This window comes from Oryx dammah, unplaced genomic scaffold (assembly GCF_014754425.2).
Source record: "Oryx dammah isolate SB20612 unplaced genomic scaffold, SCBI_Odam_1.1 HiC_scaffold_11211, whole genome shotgun sequence".
Lineage (NCBI taxonomy): Eukaryota > Metazoa > Chordata > Mammalia > Artiodactyla > Bovidae > Oryx > Oryx dammah.
Genome location: NW_024080604.1, coordinates 422,334 through 446,089, shown reverse-complemented (window position 1 = coordinate 446,089; position 23,756 = coordinate 422,334). Strand labels below are relative to the sequence as shown.

General features: G+C 41.0%; 1 protein-coding gene across 1 annotated transcript in view; it reads left to right on the top strand.

Moving 5' to 3' along the window:
* Positions 1–23,756, top strand: part of LOC120861033 — a 152,237-nt gene that overhangs the window by 104,481 nt on the left and 24,000 nt on the right. The gene's annotated exons all lie outside the window — the stretch shown is intronic.

Sequence of the window (23,756 nt, the reverse complement as noted above, 5' to 3'; positions counted from 1 at the left end):
TTAGTTCTTCCATTTCCTACGTGTAATAATACACTCACATAACTATTGGGGAGGAAGGGCAAACTGGATGGGAAAGGTGGTAATTGCATCAGCAGGCATCGGAAAGCTTTTCAGGTGTGCATAGTGAGGTTTTTAACTATTTCTTTTTTGATTTGTGTTTAAAAATATTTCTACAAGCTTACTTTTCCTGTTCATAAGTATTATTGTTAGGCACTTACCAAGAGCATTGCCAATGACTGAACAACAAAGGCATTTGCCACCTGCCTCTATGGAGATTGAACCCCATGCTGCCCTAGCTGTTGATCTTCAACAATCCCGGAGGGAGTTCAGGGTGGATTGAAGCACTCTGTGCTCCAGGGAATCTCATGGGACAGGTCTTTAGATAGTTGAATGTTTTTAGGAACAGATTTTACTATTCAATCCTTGCATCTCCTCATATCTGGAGAAGCACTAAATCCCTTCGTAGTGACATCAGATCCTCATGACTAACAAGAAATCTTCTTTAAATGAGTGCTTCATGGTATTGAACTCCCCCTTCACCAAAACCTTATATATTGACTTTCTCCCACTGCTGCTTTGGAGCAGTCTCTCAGAGCTATCTGAGATGCTGCCTACCAGGCTGCAGTCCTCATTGTGCCCCAAATAAAACTTACCTGACAACTCTCAAGTTTTACATCTTTTTTTAGTTGACATAAGCAAGTAGAAAGAAAATTCTGAAAAATGTTGATAATTATTGAAGATTAGTGATGGAATCATAGGGTTTATTGTACCTATTTTTGACAACTCAGATGTACATATTTTTAGTATATTTGCAAATATTCAGAATAAAAACTTTAAAAGAAAAAAATCGCATTTTAGGGACTTCCCTGTTGGTCCAGTGGCTAAGATTCCACACTCCCAATGCAGGGGGCCTGTGTTCAATCCCTGGTCGGGGAATTAGATCCCATATGCTGCAACTAAGAGTTCATATGTGGCCATTAAAGATCCTGCATGCAGCAACTAGGACTCAGCACAGCCAAAGAAGTAAATATTTTTTAAAAGAAAAGAAAGAAAAAAGTGCATCTTAAAGGGATAGCCTGAACCAAGGGATATGAGAATTTTTTACCTATAGTTTCAGTTCAGTTCAGTCGCTCAGTTGTGTCCCACTCTTTGCGACCCCATGAATCGCAGCACGCCAGGCCTCCCTGTCCATCACCAACTCCCGGAGTTCACTCAGACTCATGTCCATCGAGTCCGTGATGCCATCCAGCCATCTCATCTTCTGTCGTCCCCTTCTCCTCCTGCCCTCAATCCCTCCCAGCATAAGAGTCTTTTCCAATGAATCAACTCTTCGCATGAGGTGGCCAAAGTACTGGAGTTTCAGCTTTAGCATCATTCCTTCCAAAGAAATCCCAGGGCTGATCTCCTTCAGAATGGACTGGTTGGATCTCCTTGCAGTCCAAGGGACTCTCAAGAGTCTTCTCCAACACCACAGTTCAAAAGCATCAATTCTTTGGTGCTCAGCCTTCTTCACAGTCCAACTCTCACATCCATACATGACCACAGGAAAAACCATAGCCTTGACTAGATGGACCTTAGTTGGCAAAGTAATGTTTCTGCTTTTGAATATGCTATCTAGGTTGGTCATAAGTTTTCTTCCAAGGAGTAAGCGTCTTTTACTTTCATGGCTGCAGTCACCATCTGCAGTGATTTTGGAGCCCAAAAAAATAAAGTCTGTTACTGTTTCCACTGTTTCCCCATCTATTTCCCATGAAGTGATGGGACCAGATGCCATGATCTTCATTTTCTGAATGTTGAGCTGTAAGCCAACTTTTTCACTCTCCTCTTTCACTTTCATCAAGAGGCTTTTTAGTTCCTCTTCACTTTCTGCCATAAGGGTGGTGTCATCTGCATATCTGAGGTTATTGATATTTCTCCTGGCAATCTTGCTCCTTTAGGGGACTCTTTTCCTTTGGAAATGTCTCCTGGATCTCCTTCTCTGTTTCTTTCTCTATTCAGTAGACCTAGTGGCAAGAAGTGAAGCTCCATGTTAATTGTCTATCATTTGTTAAATATATACTAATTATCTTGGATGATTCTGTACTGCCACAAAAAACACACATGTGTGCATGTGCACACACACAGAGAGAGAGAGAGAGAGAAATATGCACACTCTGATCGGAATTCCAGGCAGTGGAATGATTGGGAGCAGTATTATTGAGTAATTGAAATAATAAAAATGTCCTCCTATCCTCTACACCTTGCTATCTTAATGGATTCCATTTTAGCTGCAAGTTAGATATCTGATAATGCATGTGCTCTCAGTGCAATATGTAGAAATATTTAATTTTTGAACTAACATTTTTTTCTGAGTGTTAAAGTAATGTATGTTCATTATAGAAAATAAGGGGGAAAGGCAAACAAAAGAAAATAAAAATTATCCTTAATATCTCACCACCCAGAAATAATAACTACTGCTTACATTTCTCCCTCTCTCTCATGTAGTATGTGGTTGTGTGATTTATTTGTTTTTTACTTATTTTTTCACATGCTTTCCTTATAGTTTTGTATCCTGCAGTTTTCCCTCTTCATTTTCCTCATGCATTTAAACAGCATTAGAAAGCATGATTTGTAATGGCTGCATGATGTAAAATGGACACTCAATAATATTTTATTAAATGGAAGGATGGAGGGAATAATTTTTGCTAAGCTGTGTTTTCTATTTTTCTGCCAAGAACTTGAACTTCTGTAAGTACATAAGCACACACATATGTATATATTTGAGAGGTTAAGTAAATGGTGATATGTCAAAAATTGAATACCATTTGGTTATTAAAGTAGTATATAAATATGTATCATATGTGTTTATAGAAGAAATACTTGTATGGAAAAAATATATACTCACAGTTGAAAATTGTATTTTAATGTGTGGCAAGTGTTTATAAAATACCTTGAAAGGAATAGTTTTCATGAAATTGCTGCCCACATCTAATTGGTTTGACTATCACATAAGATTGCCTCAATCAAAGAAAGAATTGAAAAACAATTCCTTTTAACCATTTATTGAGGTAACTGAAAGGAGGTGAACCATAAAATACATCATGAACTGAGGAAACACCAACACACCATTTACCAGTTTATCCTGGTAGTTAAGGCTTCATAGGTAGATTATTTGAGTGGGAATCCTGGTTCTATCTGGAAAAGGAAATGGCAACCCACTCCAGTATTCTTACTGGGAGAATCCCATGGACAGAGAAATCTGGAGGGCTATAGTCCATTGGCATCTCAAGAGTCAGACACGACTTAGTGACTAACCACCACCACCACCACCTGGTTCTATCCCTTACTGCTTACACAACTCTAAACAAGTCACTTAGTCTCTGCATATCTCAGTTTCCTCATTAAGTATAACATGAGAATAATCATTGTCATTTGGAGGAAAAAAGAAGCCAGTGTATATGGAGAGCATGTGAAATGATGCTTGGCCCAGCAAGATAAGCTACAAGCCCTCAATGCAAGTTACATTAATATTGTTATTATTATTGCCACTCAATTTTATTTCCTGGAGATTGCCGGGATTATACTCATGTTGGAAAACAACTTCCTATTCAGTCTAATGTAAATCAAATAAATTTTAAAATCTATAATAATCTAACATGCTAGTAAAGTAATGCTCAAAATTCTCTAAGCCAGGCTTCAGCAATATGTGAACCGTGAACTCCCTGATGTTCAAGCTGGCTTTAGAAAAGGTAGAGAACCCAGAGATCAAATTGCCAACATCCGCTGGATCATCAAAAAGGAAGAGAGTTCCAGAAAAACATCTATTTCTGCCTTATTGACTATGCCAAAGCCTTTGACTGTGTGGATCACAATAAACTGTGGAAAATTCTTAAAGAGATGGGAATACCAGACCACCTGACCTGCCTCTTGAGAAACCTGTATGCAGGTCAGGAAGCAACAGTTAGATCTGGACATGGAACAACAGACTGGTTCCAAATAGGAAAAGGAGTATGTCAAGGCTGTATATTGTCACTCTGCTTATTTAACTTATATGCAGAGTACATCATGAGGACTGGAAGAAGCACAAGCTGGAATCAAGATTGCCGGGAGAAATATCAATAACCTCAGATATGCAGATGACACCACCCTTATGGCAGAAAGTGAAGAGGAACTAAAAAGCCTCTTGATGAAAGTGAAAGAGGAGAGCGAAAAAGTTGGCCTAAAGCCCAACATTCAGAAAACGAAGATCATGGCATCCGGTCCCATCACTTCATGGGAAATAGATGGGGAAACAGTGGAAACAGTGTCAGACTTTATTTTGGGGGGCTCCAAAATCACTGCAGATGGTGACTGCAGCCATGAAATTAAAAGACGCTTACTCCTTGGAAGAAAAGTTATGACCAACCTAGATAGTATATTCAAAAGCAGAGACATTACTTTGCCAACTAAGGTCCGTCTAGTCAAGGCTATGATTTTTCCTGTGATCATGTATGAATGTGAGAATTGGACTGTGAAGAAGGCTGAGTGCCGAAGAATTGATGGTTTTGAACTGTGGTGTTGGAGAAGACTCTTGAGGGTCCCTTGGACTGCAAGGAGATCCAACCAGTCTCCATTCTGAACGAGATTAGCCCTGGGATTTCTTTGGAAGGAATGATGCTAAACCTGAAGCTCCAGTACTTTGGCCACCTCATGCGAAGAGTTGACTCATTGGAAAAGACTCTGATGCTGGGAGGGATTGGGGGCAGGAGGAGAAGGGGATGACCGAGGATGGATGGTTGGCATCACACACTCGATGGACGTGAGTCTGAGTGAACTCCGGGAGATGGTGATGGACAGGGAGGCCTGGCATGCTGCGATTCATGGGGTCGCAAAGAGTCAGACACGACTGAGCGACTGAACTGAACTGAAACTGAATAATTAAATAAAGATTTATGTGTTTAGTTAGTCTCTCTCTTTTCTATATTATCAATCCTTCCTTCTGATTCTATATAGGTAAACTGTAGTATCTCCCATCTGAGGGTGAGGGAGAAGCCCTTTCTTGACTGCATGTCCCTTCTAAACTGCTGCCCCACTTCTGTGCTCCTCTTCACAGCTAAAGTTTTTGAAATGTTTGTCTCTCTGAATGCTTGTCAGTCCTCACCTCTCCTTCTTCCTTCAGCCCCCTCTCCCCAGCTCTAGTCATCAGCCCTCCACTGACCCTGCTCTTACTGCCTCCGTGGTGACTGACCCCATGGTTCTCCTCTGTCCTCATCTTTGGCATTGGCTCAGCTGACTACTTCATTCAGTTGCACTTTATTTTCTTGGACTTCTCTACACAACATTCTCCTGGGCTTCTGCCTACCATTTTGGCTTCCTTTTTTCTCTCTGTGTCTTCCTTTCTTTCTTTTTTTTAACTCCTCTTCTCCTGGACCTCTTCCAAACTTTGAGGCGCCTTGGGGTTACATTTTCTCCCTAGGTGACCTCATGGTCTCATGATTGTAAATACTGTTTTTGTGCCAGTGACTCTCAAATATATGCCCTTTCTCTTGAGCTTCAGAATCAGGTAAAATTGACCTATTCCTAGATATCTTATAGATCACTCAACCTTAACATAATCAAAAAGGATTTGTGATTCCTTTCCTTTCCTTATCCTTGAGTCATTTGTCTCCCACATAGCCCCAGGCAGGAAATATCACCATCCATTACTTTGCTCAAGCCAGCAAGACTCCTGTCTGAAGTACTTCCCTAGTCTGTCCACATACTTGTCTTTCCTGCTACCACCCTTATCTAAGTCACCATTGTGTCTTACCTTGGTTGCTGAAAGAGCCTATTGGAACTTCCTTGGTGGTCTAATGGTTACACATCCACCTTCCAATGCAGGGGATGCAGGTTTGGTCCCTGGTCACAGAACTAAGGTTCCACATGCTGCAGGGCAGCTGAGCCTGCATGCCACAACAAGAGAGAAGCCTGTGTGCTACAAATAAGACTCGATGCAGGCAAATACGTTAATAATTTTTTTTAATAAATAAAGGAGCCTAAAACTGGCCTCTCTTATACCTCTCTTGTTGTTGTTATTCAGTTGCTCAGTCATGTCCTACTCTTTGTGACTCCATGGACTGCAGCATGCCGGGCTTCCCTGTCCTTCACTATCTCCTGGAGTTTGCTCAAACTCATGTCCATTGAGTGGGTGATGCCATCCAACCATCTCATCCTCTGTTGCCCTCTTCTCTTGCCTTCAATCTTTCCCAGTGTCAGAATCTTTCCCAGTGAATCAGCTCTTTACATCAGGTGGCCAGAGTATTGGTGCTTCAGCTTCAGCCTCAGTCCTTCCAGTGAATATTCAGGGTTTATTTCCTTTAGGATTGACTGGTTGAATCTCCTTGCTGTCCAAGGGACTCTCAATGGTCTTTTCCAACACCACAATTCAAAAGCATCAATTCTTCGGCATTCAGCTTTCTTTATGGTCCAACTCTCACATCCGAACATGACTACTGGGAAAAACCATAACTTTTGACTATATGAACCATTGTCAACACAGTGATGTCTCTGCTTTTTAATATGCTGTCTAGGGTTGCCATAGCTTTTCTTCCAAGAAGCAAGCATCTTTTAATTTCATGGCTGCAGTCACTGTCCACAGTGATTTTGGAACCCACAAAAATAAAATCTGTCTTTGTTTCCACTTTTTCCCCATCTATTTGCCGTTAAGTGATAGGATTGGATGCCTTGATCTTTGTTTTTTGAATGTTGAGTTTCAAGCCAACTTTTGAACCCTCCTCTTTCACCCTCATCAAGAAGCTCTTTTGTTCCTCTTCACTTTCTGCCATTAGAGTTGTATAATCTGCATATCTGAGGTTGTTAATATTTGTTCCAGCAATCTTGATTCCAGCTTGTGCTTCATCCAGTCTGGCATTTCACATGATGTACCCTGCACAGAAGTTAAATAAGTAGGGTGACAATGTACAGCCTTGACAAACTCCTTTCCCAATTTTGAACCAGTCCACTGTTCCATGTCTGGTTATAACTGTTGTTTCTTAATCTGCATACACGTTTCTCAGAAGGCAAGTAAGGTGTTCTGGTATTACCATATCTTTAAGATTGTCCACAGTGTGTTGTGGTCTACACAGCAAAGGCTTTGGTGTAGTCAGTGAAGCAGAAGTGGATGTTTTTCTGGAATTCTCTTGCTTTTTCTGTGATCCAGTGGTTGTTGGCACTTTGATCTCTGGTTGCTCGCCTTTTCTAAATCCAGCTTGTATTGTCTGGAAGTTCTCGGTTCACATACTGTTGAAGCCTAGCTTGAAGGGTTTTGAGAATCACTTTGATAGCATATGAAATGAGTACAATTGTGTGGTAGTTTGAACATTCTTTGGCATTGTCCTTTTTTGGGATTGGAATGAAAACTGACCCTTTCCAGTCCTGTAGCCAACGCTGAGTTTTCCAAATTTGCTAGCATATTGAGTTCAGCACTTTCACAGCATCATCTTTTAGGATTTGAAATAGCTCAGCAGGATAGATCACCTCCACTAGCTTTGTTCATAGTAATGCTTCCTAAGGCCCACTTGACTTCACACTCCAGGATGTCTGGCTTTGGGTGAGTGACCATACCAGTGTGGCTATCCAGGTTATGAAGACCGTTTTTGTATAGTTCTTCTCTCAGAATGGTTTTTTTAACATTATAAAAATATGCTTAGGTCATTCCTATGTCTTCAATGCTCCATGGTTTCCATAGGACTTAAAGTCCAAATTACTTACCACATTCTAGCCTGTATCCACCACTCGAACTCAATCTTAAGTGATTACTCTTACTTCTTATGCAGGCTCTGCCCACACTGGCCTCCCTGCTATTCCCCTAACTTAGCAAATTTAGCCAACCGCCAGCCTTTGCCCTCACTTTTTCTTCTCATCTAGAACATTCTTCTTTTTGACCTTCTCTTTGCAAAGCTGGCTCTTCCCTGTTACTCAGATTTCAGCTTAAATATTCCCTTTTTAGAGAGGCCTTTCCAAGCTAGTGTGACTTCTCATATACTCTTCCACATGCCCTTATGCATCGTACCACTGATTCTTATCTGACATCATTTTATGTGCTTATTTAAACACTATTTATCTGCCTCCTCCAGTGCAATAAAAGCTCCATTAGAATACTTACAGCCTTGCTGGGGTCCTGCTAAACACCCGCTTAGATGGTAAACAATATGCCTGCAGTGTGGGAGACCTGGGTTCAATCTCTGGACAAGGAAGATGCCTGGGATAAGGGAATGGCAACCCACTTCAGTATTCTTGCCTGGAGAATTCCATGGACAGAGGAGCCTAGCAGGCTATAGTCCATAAGGTTGCAAAGAGTTGGACATGACTAAGCAACTAACACTTAGTCAGTACCTGGCCCATGGGACATGCTCAGTGCATATTTGTTGAGTGAATGAATGAGCAATTCACTGTGTTCATGCTGTTTCAGGGCTTCACAGAAGTGCAATGCATAGTTCCAGACACTAAGCAACTTACAATTTAATTGTGGAGTGATAAACATATAACAAATTAAGTAGCAATGAAGTTTAAATTAGTCAGTGAAACTTTAGAGATCATTGAATGATGCAGAAGACAAGGTCCTTAAGGGGATCTAAGAAAGACTATGAGCAGGAGTTTCAACAAAGTGTTGACATTTTACCTGTGAGTACACTGTGAAGAGAAGTATAAAAAATGTCAGTGCTGTTGTGAGAAGAACCTGAGAAAAACCTAGATTTAACAGTTGAGTGTCAAAGATTTTGTTTTCAGCCCTGACATTTCACAGCACATCCACAGTGGGGAGTCGAGTTAGCAGAAAAAGAAAACCTGTCAAAACATTACATGCTTGACTTGGAAGAGGAATTTTGATAGATTCATTTTTTTCCCACGTTTTTCTCAGAACACTAATTACAAGAGATGCTCATAAATTTTATGTGAAGAAAGAATTTCTTCAGCAAATACATTTGAAAAGTTTGAGCTAAATTAAATGAGTAGTGTTCTTCACTGTGAGACATCTCAGTCTTTAATGTGTTAATGTTTCTTGTGAATCTCCAAGAGAAGAACAAAATACACAGCATTCTTCACATTTAATCGACATTAAACTTTTATTTACAAATCTTCCTTTTGGCCTTTCTCAAATATACTTTGGGGAAAAATGATATCTGATCAACTAGGATAATAAATTTTTGTATCTATGTTAAGTCATCTTAAAATAATATTTCAAACTTTTATGTCTTGAAACCACCAGTTATGTAAAATTTAATAGTTACTGCAACAAGAATAATAAAAATGGTTAAAAATTACCAGAATTTACTATGCACAAGGCAGTTTTCTAGGAACGTTTATCATATGCTAGAATGATAAATCCAGTTCACCAGTGAGTTGATGTGGGACTTAGGCCACGTTCCTGATTATTCTGAGCATCACTTTTCTTACCTCTAAAGGTACAGTAGTAATACCTGCACTGTTTGGAAGAACTTAGTGAAATATCACTTGTAAAGTTCCTACATGGTGGCTATTCATGTTAGCTTCTCAATAAATAATAGCATTACTTTAATTATTATTGGACTTCCCTGGTGGCTCAGACGGTAAAGCGTCTGTCTACAACGCGGGAGACCTGGGTTTGATCCCTGGGTCAGGAAGATTCCCTGGAGAAGGAAATGGCAACCCACTCCAGTACTCTTGCCTGGAAAATCCCATGGACGGAGGAGCTTGGTGCAGGCTACTGTCCATGGGGTCGCAAAGAGTCGGGCACGACTTAGCGACTTCACTTTCACTTTAATTATTATTATCATCTCTAATCCATGTGGCTACATTCCAAGTTTAGAATACAATCCTCCTTATATAGAGAAGGACACTAGTGCTCAGAGAAGTTAAGTGATTTTCTCTAAGTCACAGAGGTAGTGGACCATAAAGATGGCTGAGTGCCAAAGAATTAATGCTTTTGAACTGTGGTGTTGAAGAAGACTCTTGAGAGTCCCTTGGATGGCAAGGAGATCCAACCAGTCCATCCTAAAGGAAATCAACCCTGAATATTCCTTGGAAGGACTGATGCTGAAGCTCCAATACTTTGGCCACCTGATACGAAGAGTCAACTCACTGGAAAAAATAACAGATGCTGAGAAGGACTGAAGGCAGGAGTAGAAGAGACGGCAGAGGACGAGAAGGTTGGATGGCATCACTGACTCACTGGGCATGAGTTTGAGCAAGCTCTGGGAGATGGTGAAGGTCAGGGAAGCCTGGCGTGCTGTGGTTCATGGGGTGACAAAGAGTGGGACACGACTGAGCAACTGAACAAGAGAGGTACTAAGGAGTTGAGAACACTAAGACTTTACTTACTGAAAAAGATAATCCTTTGCTGCTGCTGCTGCTGCTACTGCTGCTGCTACTGCTACTGCTAAGTCGCTTCAGTCGTGTCCAACTCTGTGTGACCCCATAGACGGCAGCCCACCAGGCTCCCCCATCCCTGGGATTCTCCAGGCAAGAACACTGGAGTGGGTTGCCATTTCCTTCTCCAATGCATGAAAGCGAAAAGTGAAAGCAAAGTCGCTCAGTTGTGTCCAACTCAGCGATCCCATGGACTGCAGCCCACCAGGCTCCTCCATCCATGGGATTTTCCAGGCAAGAGTACTGGAGTAGGGTGCCAGTCTCCTGCAACTTTTGCTTAAAAACTTGGTCTTCACAACCAAGATGCTAAGTGAAAAGAACACTGCCATCTAGAGGCCATGCCCAGCAATTGTAGACACATGGTCCCCAAGGTCTTGAGGAAAGATCTGTGGAAAAGGCCTGTTAGAGAAACCCATCTCTCTGGCAGCAAAGTGACAGCATACCTTATGCCAAATAGTTACAAGTTTGTGTATATGCTGCCTAATTTCCTACTGGAAAATGAAAAATCTAGATTCATTATAATTATTTGTAATTTTATTTATTTATTTTTTACTTAAAAAGTAAAATATCAAATTATTTATTATGTCAAGAAAATATATCACCAATTTTTCAAAATCTACATTACAGGCCAATAATTTAAAATTTTTTTCATCTTAAAATTTAACAAATTTAAATCACATATAGAAATTCTGACTTAAAATTTTCTGTGTGATGAGGGAAGACTGGAGTTTTTAAAAATTGCCAGCATTAGGTATTTTTGTATGTTAGCAATTCGAACAGAGCCTTAATTCAAACATGCCCTTTTAAATAAACAGACAGCTTTTTACTTCAACTAAGCTGTGAACTTTAAACATGATTTCCACATATTCCTGTCAAATGTGTGAATTATGTGAAAAAGGTACTGCTTCAGGGTGATGACCACTAAAAAAAAAAAAAAAAACTTCTGAATTGCCTGAGGAGAGCTGGTATAAGCCTGCAAGCTTGCCTAAGGAGGTTGTTGCAAGTCTGTGCCCTTCAGATCTTTAGGGGCACTTGTTTTTCTTCCTTTGGTCAGGTCTCAGAGAGCCCAGGAACTTCTTTGAATTAAATCTCAATGGATTTAAAACATTAAAAGTCAGCAGACATTAAAACCTGCTAATTAATGCAAGTAAATTTAATTTATGCTAAGATTAGAACACTGGGCACAGTTTCCAATAACCTGTATTTTCAAAGACATTTTATTGGCCTTTCCTTGAAATATATTCCCACCTGATGTGTCAGCTTCATTACTGCTCTGATAGTGCCCCTGTGGTTCCAAAGAACATATAAAGTACTAAAGTTTCTTGGAGGAACTGATGGCAAGAATTTTCCTTAATGGGGAGTCAAAGTAAAAAGTTAGATCAAAGAATATATAGTTCAGACAAGGAGGACTCCAAACCCCACAGATCTGAGGTAGGAAATGTAAGGATATACCTTGATTTCTTGGCACATTTAAAGAGACAAGTAATCCCCTGAATTCTGGTTGAGTTTCTTTCTTTTATGCACAAAACCTGTCTTAGTCTTGAAACAGCCTAATTTTTTCAGAATGAATGTTACTCTTAAATATTGTTGGGGTTTTGTCTGTGTGTATAAATATTTTTCCAAACTATTCAGTTCAGTTCAGTTCAGTGGCTCAGTCGTGTCCCACTCTTTGGGACCCCATGAATCCCAGCACACCAGGCCTCCCTGTCCATCACCAACTCCAGGAATTCACTCAGATTCACGTCCGTCGAGTCAGTGATGCCATCCAGCCATCTCATCCTCTGTCATCCCCTTCTCCTCCTGCCCTCAATCCCTCCCAGCAGCAAAGTCTTTTCCAGTAAGTCAACTCTTCGCATGAGGTGGCCAGAGTACTGGAGTTTCAGCTTTAGCATCATTCCCTTCAAAGAAATCCCAGGGCTGATCTCCTTCAGAATGGACTGGTTGGATCTCCTTGCAGTCTAAGGGACTCTCAAGAGTCTTCTCCAACACCACCGTTCAAAAGCATCAATTCTCCGGTGCTCAGCCTTCTTCACAGTCCAACTCTCACATCCATACATGACTACTGGAAAAACCATAGCCTTGACTAGACGGACCTTAGTCGGCAAAGTAATGTCTATGCTTTTGAATATACTATCTAGGTTAATCATAACTTTTCTTAAAACAGGTTAAATTAAGTGAGAAAAGAGTACATTTTCCAATTCAGTTGAACTGACATTAGTATGTAGTATTCTGCTGGTAAATTAAGAAAACTTGACTTCAGCCCTCTATGCATTCTGAATGAGAAATTAATAATTACCACAGAGTGACTTAACACTTCTGAGAGTGATTCATTGTTAAAAATACTGCCCAGCTAGTGTAAAAGCAGACTAAAGTCACAACAGTTTTTAGCCCAGTTGAAGGTTTCAGGAAGTTTATTTTTTTGTTGGTGGTACTGGTGGCTTTTTACATACTCTAAGCCCTATGTGATAGGGCAAACAATATGTTTGTTTAGTTTATTCTACTCCTCAAGGCCTCTAAGGTCTTTAAGTGATAGATACTGTGTTCCGTTCTTCTGTTGCACACTAAGCATACTGTCAACACTGACTGTAGATTGACTGTTTTTAGACTGTTTGGGTAGATTCAGTTCCTGATTAACTTAGTCCAGGTGTACCCATTTTCATTAATCATTGTCCTTCCTGATCTTGAGTAGTTCCCAATTCCAACTGATTCGTCTGTTCATACTTCTCAGGTTGGGACTCCCATGTTCCAGATCTGGGTCCTCTTTCACATCCTCTCAATTACTGGCAATTTTCTCCAGACAGTTCTTTTTGCCTGATTCCAGTTGATGCTACTATGACTTCCAAATACTTTAAATATGTGGTTATGGTAAAAGTGCACTGGTTCTCTTTTGTCGACCTAAGAGACTCTGAACTCTCTAGGATGTTGAGACTCCTTACCAGCCAGGGGGTTCATCCTAAGTCCATCTTGTTCCACATTACCTCTTCACATGGACACTTCGCTTCAGTAGTCCTAACCTTCGTATTGAACATTCTCCTCAAGCCTACTTTTTCAGTTTTGTTCCTTCTGTACTGTATTAGAGTTTTTTAGTACAAGTGGCAAACCCTCAACACTAGTATTTTGAAGGAAAGGGGGAAGGGGAGACGGAGCGGGAGAGAGAAAGGAAGGAAGGGGAAAAGAGAGGATGGAAGGGAGAGAGGGAAACTGTGACTATATAGGAGAAGTCTAGGCAGTTGAATCTAGCATGAGTAGATCCAGAGACTCAAATGTCATCGGGCTGCCTCTCTCCATGTCTCAGCCCTTTTCCCTCAGAAATGGCTTTATTCTCAGGCTCCTTGTTGGGGCCTACAGAGCCTCCGCATACAGCAGCTCCAGGATTACTCCCATTCTGTTGAGTAATTATGAGAGAAAAGAGTGATTTTTTTCTCTGCAGCAGCTCCACAGAAATCCTGGGAATTGATCTCACTAGGTTCTCTTGGTTCCTTGTGGCAAGAAGAATGCAGTGGTCTGATTGGCCAGGCCTGGACCATGCACTCAACCTGTAAGTTTGGAGTGGAGTTGTTTCTGTCGACATCATATGGACTGAGAGTTGAAGAAAGCAGTGAGGAAATCAAGGTGCTGCCACCATAAGCACAATAAGTGGATGCTGGGCGGGCAAAAAGAGCAGATGCCTCCCACATGGTCCTATATGTACCTCTTGCCTCTTTTCTTTTCTTTGAGTATGCACTCTTGCAATCCTCAAAAGGCTTTAATAATGCTACATAAAGCTGACATGTATACATATATATTTAGCAACTCGGAGATTCATGTGTGTCTTCTCACACAACCAAACTGTAAAATCTTTTTAATGAATTCTGGTTTTTAAATGTGCTTCTGTTACATTGTTGTTTAATTGCTCACTCGTGTCCAACACTTTTGTAATCCCATGGACTGTAGCCTGGCAGGCTCCTCTGTCATGGGGATTTTCTGGGCAAGATTACTAGTATGGGTTGCCATTTCCTTCTCCAAGGGATCTCTCCACCCAGGGATTAAACCCATGTCTACATGTCTCCTGCACTGCAGGTGTTCTTTACCACTAAGCCACCAGGGAAGCCCCCTTCTATTATATCCTATGTCTGTCTATCATTGTAATTGTGAATCATCTGTGTTATAATCGTACATTTATGTCTGTCTCCTCTACTAGATTAAGTATCCTGGGCAAATAGCACAGTGTCTCACACATGCCAGACAACAGATGAATGTTTGATCAATAAATTAATGTATCAGTGAGCAAAACTGGTACTCATAGTACCTAATCTTAGTAACTATTTGTTGATTTATTGTCATCCTTTAAAGCTTGGGTCTTTTTCTTTAAGGTATAGCTATTCCTTTGAAATAAGACACATATATTTGGACCTGGGCAATTTTTTTTAAATTAGTACAAGTAATGAGTGATATATCAGTTTTATCAAGATTAATATTTTCCTTCAAACATATTCTTATTCTGGGGATACAGTCTCAAGCTGGATATAATGAAAGTAACCAGAACATTGAGTTCATTTAGCTAGTGGCTAGTAGATGTCTTCATTATGACACTTGCTCCTAAATTGACAAAAGAAGAAGGTTTACTGTGCTTGAATGAAAAATATGGCCACAATATTTTGCAGCTCTTTTCTCCCACTGCTTGAATATGAGGTGGCTTTGTGGTTTATTTTGGCCAGCAGAATGTGGCAGGAGTGACACTGTACAAGTTCTGGAGCCTAGATTTCAAAATGCCTTTCAACTCCCTGCTTCACCTCTTTGGAACATCCTTGCAACCATGAAGGGAAGTCTGGGCTAGACTAACAAAGGGTGAGAGACCACATGGATAGGCCCAACCAGTAACCAGTACTGAGGCCCCAGACACATGAGTCTGCACATCTTAGTTTCTCCAGCCCCAGTCAAGCTACCAGATGACTGTAAGTCATGCTAATGATCCTAATCCTAATAAGACACAAAACTGCCCAGGTGAACCCAACACAAATTATTGACCCAAGAATCAAAAGAAATAATACATTTTGAGCCACTCAAGTGGCTATACCATTTGAGCCACTGTTTTGTGACAGCTTGTTATATAGTGGTAGATATGTGATATACATAAGGAATTACCCTTAAGATGTTTGTGAAAGTATTATAAATATGAGGCAAGACAAAAGACCTAAAGCCATCTATAAATTCACTGCAACCCCTATCAAAATCCCAACAGCATTTTTAACAGAAATAGAAATACCTTTAAATTTGTATGGAACCACAGAAGACCCCAAATAGCCAAAGCAATCCTGAGAGAGAAATGCAAAGCCATCATACTTTCTTATTTCAAACTATGTTATAAAGGTATAGCAATGAAAGCAGTATGGTAGTGGCATTAAAACCAGACATATAGACAAACAAGGAAAAGCAAGACTTTATTGACTATGCCAAAGCCTGTGACTGTGTGGATCACCACAAACTGGAAAATTCTTAAAGAGATGGGAATACCAGACCACCTGACCTGCCTCCGGAGCAATCTGTATGCAGGTTAAGAAGCAACAGTTAGAAATGGACATGGAAGATCAGCCTGGCTCCAAATCAGGACAGGTGTACATCAAGGCTGTATATTGTTACCCTGCTTATTTAATATATATGCAGAGTACATCATGAGAAATGCTGGACTGGATGAAGCACAAGCTGAAATCAAGAATCCCAGGAGAAATAGCAATAACCTCAGATATGCAGATGACACCATCCTTATGGCAGAAAGCACAGAAGAACTAAAGAGCCTCTTGATGAAAGTGAAAGAGGAGAGTGAAAAAGTTGGCTTAAAATTCAACATTCAGGAAAGTAAGATCATGGCATCTGATCCCATCCTTTCATGGCAATAAATGGGGAAACAATGAAAACAGTGAGAGACGTTATTTTGGGGGGCTCCAAAATCACTGCTCATGATGACTGCAGCCATGAAATTAAAAGACACTTGCTCCTTGACATAAAAGCTATGACAAACCTAGACAGCATATTAAAAAGCAGAGACATTACTTTGCCAACAAAGGTCCATCTAGTCAAAGCTATAGTTTCTCCAATAGTCATGTATGGATGTGAGAGCTGGACTATAAAGAAAGCTGAGTGCTGAAGAATTGATGCTTTTGACATGTGGTGTTGGAGAAGACTCTTGGGAGTCTCTTGGACTGCAAGGGGATCAAATCAGTCTATCCTAAAGGAAATAATATTCATTGGAAGGACTGATGGTGAAGCTGAAACTCCAATACTTTGGCCACCTGACTCAAAGAACTGACTCATTTGAAAAAAACCCTGATACTGGGAAAGATTGAAGGTTGGGGAGAAGGGGACGACAGAGGATGTGATGGCTGGATGGCATCACCGACTCAATGGACATGAGTTTGAACAAGCTCCGGGAGTTGGTGATAGACAGGGAAGCCTGGCATGCTGCAGTCCATGGGGTCACAAAGACTTGGACATGACTGAGAGACTGAACTGAACTGACAGACCAACAGAACAGAATCAAGAGCTCAGAAATAAACCCTCACGGGAAATGACAGTATCTTTGATAAATGGTGTTGGGAAAACTGGATATTCACATGCAAAAGAGTGAAATTAGACCCTCATTTAAACCACTCATAAAAATTAACTTGAAATACATTAGAAACTTAAATGTAATACTTGAAACTGTTAAACTACTAGAGGAAAACATTTTTAAAAACTTGGCAATGATTTTTGAATATGACATTAAAAGCACACTAACAAAAACAAAAAGTAAACAAGTAAGGGTACATCAAACTTAAAAACTTCTGTACAGCAAAGAAATGATCGACAAAATGAAAAGGCGCACCCTATAGAGTGAAATATTTGCAAACCATTAGCTGATAAGCAGCTAATATTCAACATCCATAAGCAATTCATACAATTTAATAACAAAAAAAAATCTGCTTAAAAATGAGCAGAGGGCTTGAATAGACATTTTTCCATGGAAGACTTACAGATGACCAACAGACACTTGGAAAAATGCTCAACGTCACTAATCATCAGAAATATACAAATTGAAAATACAATGAGATATCACCTATCATGATAGTTAGAATGATTATTGTCAAAGACAACGATAGATATCCACAAGGATGTGAAGAAAAGGGAAACTTATGCACTGTTGGTAGAAATGTAATTAGTACAACCATTGTCAAAAATAGGATAGAGTTTCCTCCAAAAATTAAAAATAGAATTAACTTATGATCCAGAAATCACACTTCTGGATATATATCTGAAGAAAATGAAAACAGTAATTTGAAAAGATATCTGCACTTCCATGTTCATTGCGGTGTTATTCACAACAGTCAAGATATGGAAACTATCTAAGTGTCCATTGATACATGAATAGGTAAGAAGATGCGGTATATGTGTACAATGGAATAGTATTCAACCATGAGAAAGAAGAAAATCCTACCATTTGCAGCAACGTGGATGGACCATGATGGCATTATGCTAAATGAAATAAGACCAAGATAAAGCCTTCCTCAAGAAAGAAGGAAAATCTCCAACAAACAACCTAACTTACCACCTAGAAGAATTATAAGAAGAACAAAGAACACCCACAGTCAGCAGAAGGAAGGAAATAAAGATCAGAGAAGAAATTAATAAAGATCAAAAATAATAGAATTTGTCAATGAAACCAATAGCTGGGTTTTAGAAAAGATAAACAAAACTGATAAACCTCTAACCAGACTCACCAGGAATAAAAAGCAAGGGCTCAATAAACAAAAAAAGACATGAAAGAGGAGAAAAAAACAGATTCCACAGAGATTTAACAAAAAAAAAAAAAACTAAGATAATACCATAAATAGTTACATACCAACAAATTGGACAACCTAGAAGAACAAATATCTAGAAATAATACAGCCTGCCAAGACTGAGTCAAGAAAAAAGATAATTTGAAAAGATCATTAGAGGGGAAATAGAATCTGTAATTTAAAACATTCCATACTTCATCAGGCACTCTATCTATCAGATCTAGGCCCTTAAATCTATTTCTCATTTCCACTGTATAATCATAAGGGATTTGATTTAGGTCATACCTGAATGGTCTAGTGGTTTTCCCTACTTCCTTCAATTTAAGTCTGAATTTGGCAATAAGGAGTTCATGATCTGAGCCACAGTCAGTTCCCGGTCTTGTTTTTGTTGACTGTATAGAGCTCCTCCATCTTTGGCTGCAAAGAATATAATCAATCCGATTTTGGTGTTGACCATCAGGTGATGTACATGTGTAGAGTCTTCTCTTGTGTTGTTGGGAGAGGGTGTTTGCTATCACCAGTGCATTTTCTTGGCAAAACTCTATTAGTCTTTGCCCTGCTTCATTCTGCATTCCAAGGCCAAATTTGCCTGTTACTCCAGGTGTTTCTTGACTTCCTACCTCTGCATTCCAGTCCCCTATAATGAAAAGGACATCTTTTTTGGGTGTTAGTTCTAAAAAGTCTTGTAGGTCTTCATAGAACTGTTCAAATTCAGCTTCTTCAGCATTACTGGTTGGGGCATAGACTTGGATTACTGTGATATTGAATGGTTTGCCTTGGAAATGAACACAGATCATTCTGTCGTTTTTGAGATTGCATCCAAGTAATGCATTTCGGACTCTTTTGTTGACCATGATGGCTACTCCATTTATTCTAAGGGATTCCTGCCCGCAGTAGTAGATATATGGTCATCTGAGTTAAATTCACCCATTCCAGTCCATTTTAGTTCGCTGCTTCCTAGAATGTCGACGTTCACTCTTGCGATCTCTTGTTTGACCACTTCCAATTTGCCTTGATTCATGGACCTAGCATTCCAGGTTCCTATGCAATATTGCTCTTTACAGCATTGGACCTTGCTTCTATCACCAGTCACATACACAATGGGTATTGTTTTTGCTTTGGCTCCATCCCTACATTCTTTCTGGAGTTATTTCTCCACTGATCTCCAGTAGCGTGTTGGGCACCTACTGACCTGGGGAGTTCCTCTTTCAGTATCCTATCATTTTGCCTTTTCATACTGTTCATGGGGTTCTCAAGGCAAGAATACTGAAGTGGTTTGCCATTCCCTTCTCCAGTGGGCCACATTCTGTCAGACCTCTCCACCATGACCCGCCCGTCTTGGGTTGCCCCGGGGGCATGGCTTAGTTTCATTGAGTTAGACAAGGCTGAGGTCCTAGTGTGATTAGATTGACTAGTTTTCTGTGAGTATGGTTTCAGTGTGTCTGCCCTCTGATGCCCTCTTGCAACACCTACCATCTTACTTGGGTTTCTCTTACCTTGGGCTTGGGGTATCTCTTCACGGCTGCTCCAGCAAAGCACAGCCGCTGCTCCTTACCTTGGATGAAGGGTATCTCCTTAACCGCCACCCTTTCTGACCTTCAATGTGGGATAGCTCCTCTAGGCCTTCCTGCACCCACACAGCCACCACTCCTTGGATGTGGGGTTGCTCCTCCTGGCCACCGTCCCTGACCTCTGGCATGGGGTGGCTCCTCTCAGCCGCTGCCCCTGACCTCGGATGCAGGGTAGCTTCTCTCAGCCGTTCCTGCGCCGTCACAGCGTGGCACTCTCGGCCCCTGCCTCTAACCTTGGATGTGAGGTAACTCCTCTTGGCTGCTGCCCTTCGGGCATGGGGTCCTCCCGGCTTCTGCCCCTGACCTCGGACGTGGGGCAGGTCCTCTCAGCTGCCTTTAGTGCAGTGGTCGCAGCTGCCCACTCTTAGTGCGCACATCGCAGCAACCCATGCTTAGAAAAACTATGGAATGAGGTTTGTGACATTGTAGAGGAGACGGGAATCAGGACCATCCCCATGGAAAAGAAATGCGAAAGAGCAAAATGGCTGTCTGGGGAGGCCTTACAAATAGCTGTGTAAAGAAGAGATGTGAAAAGCAAAGGAGAAAAGGAAAGATATAAGCAACTGAATGCAGAGTTCCAAAGAATAGCAAGAAGAGATAAGAAAGCCTTCTTCAGCGATCAATGAAAAGAAATAGAGGAAAACAACAGAGTGGAAAAGACTAGAGATCTCTTCAAGAACATTTCATGCAAAGATAGACTCGATAAAGGACAGAAATGGTATGTACCTATCAGAAGCAGAAGATATTAAGAAGAGGTGGCAAGAATACACAGAAGAACTGTACGAAAAAGATCTTCACAACCCAGATAATCACGATGGTGTGATAATTCATCTAGAGCCAGACATCCTGGAATGTGAAGTCAAGTGGGCCTTTAGAAAGCATCACTATGAACAAAGCTAGTGGAGGTGATGGCATTCCAGTTGAGTAATTTCAAATCCCGAAAGATGATGCTGTGAAACTGCTTCACTCAATATGCCAGCAAATTTGGAAAACTCAGCAGTGGCCACAGGACTGGAAAAGGTCAGTTTTCATTCCAATCCCCAAGAAAGGCAATGCCAAAAATGCACAAGCTACCGCACAATTGCACTCATTTCACATGCTAGAAAAGTAATACTCAAAATTCTCCAAGCCAGGCTTCAGCAATATGTGAACCGTGAACTTCCTGATGTTCAAGCTAGTTTTAGAAAAGGCAGAGGACCCAGAGATCAAATTGGCAACATCCACTGGATCATCAAAAAAGCAACAGAGTTCCAGAAAAACATCTATTTCTGCCTTATTGACTAAGCCAAAGCCTTTGACTGTGTGGATCACAATAAACTGGAAAATTCTGAAAGAGATGGGAATACCAGACCACCTGACCTGCCTCTTGAGAAACCTGTATGCAGGTCAGGAAGCAACAGTTAGAACTGGACATGGAACAACAGACTGGTTCCAAATAGGAAAAGGAGTACATCAAGGCTGTATATTGTTACCCTGCTTATTTAACTTACATGCAGAGTACATCATGAGAAATGCTGGGCTGGATGAAGCACAAGCTAGAATCAAGATTGCTGGGAGAAATATCAATAACCTCAGATATGCAGATGACACCACCCTTATGGCAGAAAGTGAGGAGGAGCTAAAAAGCCTCTTGATGAAAGTGAAAGTGGAGAGTGAAAAAGTTGGCTTAAAGCTCAACATTCAAAAAACGAAGATCATGGCATCCGGTCCCATCACTTCATGGAACATAGATGGGGAAACAGTGGAAAGGGTGTCAAACTTTATTTGCGGTGGGGGGAGGGGGCTCCAAAATCACTGCAGATGGTGACTGCAGCCATGAAATTAAAAGACGCTTACTCCTTGGAAGAAAAGTTATGACCAACCTAGATAGCATATTCAAAAGCAGAGACATTACTTTGTCGACTAAGGTCCATCTAGTCAAGACTGTGGTTTCTCCTGTGGTCATGTATAAATGTGAGAGTTGGACTATGAAGAAGCCTGAGCCCCAAAGAATTGATGCTTTGAACTGTGGTGCTGGAGAAGACTCTTGAGAGTCCCTTGGGCTGCAAGGAGATCCAACCAGTCCATTCTGAAGATCAGCCCTGGGATATCGTTGGAAGGAATGATGCTAAAGCTGAAACTCCAGTACTTTGGCCACCTGATGCAAAGAGTTGACTTACTGGAAAAGACTCTGATGCTGGGAGGGTTCAGGGGCAGGAGAAGAAGAGGACGACTGAGGATGAGATGCCTGGATAGCATCACTGACTCGATGGACGAGAGTCTGAGTGAACTCTGGGAGTTGGTAATGGACAGAGAGGCCTGGCGTGCTGTGATTCATGAGGTCGCAAAGAGTCTGACACGACTGAGCAACTGAACTGAACTGAATTAAAAAGAAACAAACAAAAAGTTCAGTGCAGTTCAGTCGCCCAGTCGTGTCCGACTCTTTGCAACCCCATGAATCACAGCACACCAGACCTCCTTGTAGATCACCAACTCCCAGAGTTCACTCAAACTCATGTCCATTTAGTCGGTGATGCCATCCAGCCATCTCATTCTCTGTCGTCCCCTTCTCCTCTTGCCCCCAATCCCTACGAGCATCAGAGTCTTTTAGAATAGGTCAACTCTTCACATGAGGTTGCCAAAGTACTTGAGTTTCAGCTTTAGCATCATTCCTTCCAAAGAACACCCAGGACAGATCCTTTAGAATGGACTGGCTGGATTTCCTTGCAGTCCAAGGGACTCTCAAGAGTCTTCTCCAGCACCACAGTTCAAAGCGTCAATTCTTCAGAGCTCAGCTTTCTTCACAATCCAACTCTCACATCCATACATGACTATTGGAAAAATCATAGCCTTGACTAAACAGACCTTAGTCAGCAAAGTAATGTCTCTGCTTTTGAATATGCTATCTAGGTTGGTCATAACTTTCCTTCCAAGGAGCAAGCGTCTTTTAATTTCATGGCTGCAGTCACCATCTGCAGTGATTTTGCAGCCCCCAAAAATAAAGTCTGACATTGTTTCCACTGTTTCTCCATCTATTTCCCATGAAGTGATGGGCCCAGATGCCATGATTTTCGTTTTTTGAATGTTGAGCTTTAAGCCAACTTTTTCACTCTCCACTATCACTTTCATCAAGAGGCTTTTTAGTTCCTCTTCACTTTCTGCCATAAGGGTAGTGTCATCTGCATATCTGAGGTTATTGATATTTCTCCCGGCAATCTTCATTCCAGCTTGTGTTTCTTCCAGTCCAGCGTTTCTCATGATGTACTCTGCATATAAGTTAAATAAGCAGGGTGACACTATACAGCCTTGACGTACTCCTTTTCCTATTTGGAACCAGTCTGTTGTTCCATGTCCAGTTCTAATTGTTGCTTCCTGACCTGCATACACGTTTCTCAAGAGGGAGGTCAGGTGGTCTGGTATTCCCATCTTTTCAGAATTTTCCACAGTTTATTGTGATCGACACTGTCAAAGGCTTTGGCATAGTCAATAAAGCAGAAATAAATGTTTTTCTGGAACTCTATTCCTTTTTGATTATCCAGCGGATGTTGGCAATTTGATCTCTGGGTCCTCTGCCTTTTCTAACACCAGCTTGAACATCTGGACGTTCATGGTTCACGTATTACTCAAGCCTGGCTTGGAGAATTTTGAGCATTACTTTACTAGCAGGTGAGATGAGTGCAATTTTGCGGTAGTTTGAGCATTCTTTGGCATTTCTTTCTTTGGGATTCGAATGAAAACTGACCTTTTCCAGTCCTGTGGCCACTGCTGAGTTTTCCAAATTTGCTGGCATATTGAGTGAAGCAGTTTCACAGCATCATCTTTCAGGATTTGAAATAGCTCAACTGGAATCCCATCACCTCCACTAGCTTTGTTCATAGTGATGCTTTCTAAGGCCCACTTGACTTCACATTCCAGGATGTCTGGCTCTAGGTGAGTGATCACACCATTGTGATTATCTGGGTCGTGAAGATCTTTTTTATACAGTTCTTCTGTGTATTCTTGCCACCTCTTCTTAATATCTTCTGCTTCTGTTAGGTCCATACCATTTCTGTCCTTTATCGAGCCCATCTTT